Source organism: Equus quagga, chromosome 18 (assembly GCF_021613505.1).
Source record: "Equus quagga isolate Etosha38 chromosome 18, UCLA_HA_Equagga_1.0, whole genome shotgun sequence".
NCBI lineage: Eukaryota > Metazoa > Chordata > Mammalia > Perissodactyla > Equidae > Equus > Equus quagga.
The window spans coordinates 40821306-40825748 of NC_060284.1; positions in this window are offsets into that span (position 1 = coordinate 40821306).

The following is a 4443-nucleotide window of genomic DNA, read 5'->3' on the forward strand; positions in this document are numbered from 1 at the left end:
ACCCCTTCAGCCCGCCCTCCTGTGCCTGCCTCCTATTGGTTGGTCGCGTTCCGGCCGAGATGATTGGGCTAACGCGCTTCCCCGCCAGGTCTCGGTTGGTCCAGGGAGGGCGGGACAGGGCTCGTCCTTCCGCTTTAAACGGTGGGTGGTTGCTAGGAGCGCTCCCAACTGAAGCCGGGTGGGCAGAGTTCTCCTTTTGGGGAAGGTGTAAACCCGCAGCAAGACTGGCAACTGAGAGAACTTGTACCGAGAGGTGAGCTGTCTGAACTCGGATTTGACAGGTCCCTCGCCGCGTCCCGTAATCCACTCCAGAGCACGTTGGCTCTTTTCTCCACGCTCTCCATCCGCCTAGCTTATTGGCGATTTCCCGCTCTTCCGGCTCCGGTGACGTCTCCTTCGAGGTGCCGCGCAGAGCCCTCCAGGACTCGACTCCGATGGAGACGGGGCGCGCTGCCCTGGGTCTGAGCGGGCGCCGTGGGCGAGTGCATTCGCTTCAGCGCACCCCTCCCGTGGCTTGTTGGTTGAGGGAAGTTGGTGGGTTCTAGTCTGTAGGAAAGTCCTCAAGTATCCGCCTGGTCAAGGTAATTTTACCGGCATTTCCTTCCTTCCTGCTCCCCACCGCCCGCCTCCAACACAGGTTTCAGACCTGGTGACCCAGAGCTCTGGATCTGGGTTTCACATGGTTCACTGCTTTTTCTGTTACTCTTGGAGAGTTAGCTAACGGCGCCGCCTTTTTTATGCTTCTTGCTTCTCTTCCCTAAGGGTAGGAGAGCAACTTCACGACTTCATAGACTATAAATGAGTTATTTGTTCAAGAAAGATAGCCAGCTAAGAAGTCATTTAATGAGCAGTATATCAGTGAAAGGGACATGCCAGGTTTCCATTTCCAGTTAAACCACAGTCAAATCCTAACCTTTCTAGTCCTGTATCGCTCCAGTAGAATTCATATTTGTCCCTAGATTAGATTTGTAAATGACCAAGACATTTCAGTGGTGGCGGAAAGATAGAAATATGCTTTTGGGGCATCGATATCTGTTTTTCCCATCATTTATTTCCTGCCTTCATGAATTCAATAGGAGTTTCGTTTTGTGGTCTTTAGCCAATCAGATGTCTGACACCAATAAAAGTGAGGAAAGTTCCAAGTAGCACTTCTCAGGGATCTGTTAGATTTCTGAGAAAAGAAGGATGTCCTTTAGGTTTCTGGTCACCTCATGTGGCCTTTCTATAAGAAATGTTAGTTAAATTCACTATGCTTGCTCTTTCAAAGTTCTTTTGAAATTAATGTATAGTAACGATCCTTAAACCTACGTAGGTGTTGCCTATATACCTATATAGGTATTTGAGCTTAAGAATGTTTCCTAAAAACCTGGGGATGCAGAGCGCTCTGCAGCCTCTACTAATAGCAGATATGGTAGTGGATGTCTCAAAATTACTTGTATGTGGAATCTCCTATGGGTAAATGTGTTTGTTTGTACCCTGTGTATCGTAAATAAAGGGGAGCCACAGGTAGCTGATTGTAGGTGAGAAAGGAAAGCTTGTTTTCTCCCAAGAAAGTGGATCGTTATGACATAAAAATCCAGCACCCAGTATAGTTTCTTGCCCATAATCAATTCAGTTCAATAAATAAGTTTCAATAGAAGTTGAACTAGATGTCCCTCTGAGAAAAATAATAAAGGAGCCATAGCTGACAGAAAGGAAAGAATGTAGTAAAACGTAAGAGAATGACTTAGATTCAGAAACTGAGAAGCGTATATAAACATCTTAAAGAGCTAGGCACGTGAGTCCTGGAGCAAAGTAACTTGTGGCAGAATAGTCAGAGTGGACTGGAGACACTACCCAAACAAAGAAACCAGTGAGAACTGATCCCAAAACTGAATTTTTTTATATACCCGTAATAGTCTAACTTGTAAATATTTCTGACTACGTAAACTAGAAATTACTACTTAAAAAAAAGATACTTGAAAGTGTGTATAACTCTCCTGATAATGTCTAAAGAGAGATACAGAAGAAAAGGGTTAGGAATTGTTCCCAAGACTATAACCATGAAAGAGATCACATCGAACTTTGGATGGTGGCAGCAAAAGCAGGGAACTGGCATCTGGGCAGCTACTGTGATGCTATAGACACTCCCTGAGAAAAGTAATCTTGAAAGCCTTGTGGTATCTCTTTGAAAGAATAAAATGAGAGATTAGCTATTTAAAAGTAAAGTAATTGAGGCTAAACAGAATGTGGTATATACATACGATAGATATTATTCAGCCTTAGAAAGGAATGAAATTCTGACACATGCTACAAGCTTGAAGACATTATGCTAAGGAAATAAGCCAGATACAAAAGGACACATATTATATGATTGTCTTTATGTGAAGTGCCTAGAATAGTCAAATTCATAGAGACAGAAAGTAGAACAGTGGTTACCTAGGACAGGCAAAGAGGGTGTTGGGGAATTGTTGTTCAATGGGTACAGGATTTCAGTATGGGATGATGAGAAAGTTCTGGAGATGGACTGTAATGATAGTTGCACAATAGTGTGAATATATTTAATGCCACTGAACTGTACACTTAAAAAGGTTAAAATGGTAAATTTTATGTTACATGTACTTTACCACAATAAAAATAAATTTTTTTAAAAGGAAAGTAATCAATGGGGCCGGCCTGGTGGTGCAGTGGTTAAGTGCGCTTGTTCCGCTTCGGTGGCCCGGAGTTCGCTGGTTGGGATCCCAGGTGCAGACATGGCACCACTTGGCAAGCCATGCTGTGGCAGGCATCCCACACAGAAAGTAGAGGAAGATGGGCATGGATGTTAGCTCAGGGCCAGTCTTCCTCAGCAAAAAGGGGAGGATTGGCGGCAGATGTTAGCTCAGGGCTAATCTTCCTCACAAAAAAGAAAAAGAGAGAAAAGGAAAGTAATCGAAATGTGAGTTCTTTGAGGGCCAGTATATGTGTCACTTGGAGAATTAGAGTAAGTAGAAAATTCAGCATTTCAAATTGCCACTCTTAAAATTTAATTTAAAACTAATATTTCTTTTTCTTTTATTTCCTTTGTGGGCTTTTGTGTGTGTGTGTGTGTGTGTGTTTTTGGTAAAATAGAAGTTTGTTGGTCACAACTTTTTTAGGTGAAATACAGATGAAAAGGAGTGTTTCTTCCTGGAGAAATGCGCATCATTTGCACATTAGTGAAAGCTTTGCATTCACCCGAGGGCTGAGAGCTCATAGATATTTTGGTACTTTTTTTGCACGTTTTTGCAAAGAAAGGAAAGCGATCCCATAATTGAAAGCTGCCATAATTATTTTGGAGATGAAACACAGATGTCTAAACTATATTACAATAAAGCATGATACTTTTCCATCTATAGATTAGAAGCCTTGCCATTTCACTGGAATTAAATGAAATAGTTTGGTAAAGTTAACAGCCCAATGTTGAAAATACTGAGATTTGTTAGCAAATGTCATATATGGTCACTTTGTGTCAGACATTCCTGGGCGAATGGCAGAAAATATGTGGAGAATTTCGTGATTTCAAATCAATCTAATCTAGGTCCCTTTGCTCTTCCTAAATACTGTGTCACCCAAATCCATCTGTTCACATTTATCTCTAGCAGCTATAATTTGTTATTTACTTAAAAAGACACTTTAGATTTGGCTGCTTCACCTTGTATGTGATTTTTTTTACTTTAATCATTTTGTAAGAATAAGTAATGATTTTTAGCAAGGATACTGGGAGGTTTAACTAGCTTTGATTCCTGCAGACCCCTCAAGGAATAATGATTTGCCAGTTCTGGCAATGACTGAGCATGGCAGAAGTACGAATGCAGCTTCCTTGTGGCTATATTTGGGGCTCCTCTAATGGACAGCGTTGGCTTGAGGACTCCCATCAGACTTGCTGAAACTTTCTTAGACCTGCTGCAGTCTGAGATGCTACCTACACAATCCTTTCTTTTCCCTCTCCTTATGTCAGACCTGTATCAGTTTGCAGACTCTCCCAAAGTGTCCTACTCCCTTCCCTTTTGTCTTTCACAGACATTTCCCCTAATAAATCTCTTCTTATTATGGGCTGCATTGCACCCTCCCCAAAATTCATATGTTGAGGCCTTAAACCCTCAATACCTCAGGATGTATTTGGAGATAGGTCCTTTAAAGAGGCGATTAAGTTAAAATGAAGCTTTTTTAACTTATTTAAAATGAAGGGTGAACGCCAATCCAATCTGACTGGTGTCCCCATAGGAAGAGGAAATGTGGACACATAAAGAGACACCAGGGGCGTGCCCACACAGAGGAAAGGCCATGTGAGGACACAGCAAGAAGGTGGCCATCTGCAAGCCGAGAAGAGAGGCCTCAGAAGAACCCAAACCTGGCGACACCTTAATCTTAGATCTCTAGCCTTCAGAACTGTGAGAAATAAATTTCTGTTGTTTAAGCCATCCAGTCTGGCATTTTGTTATG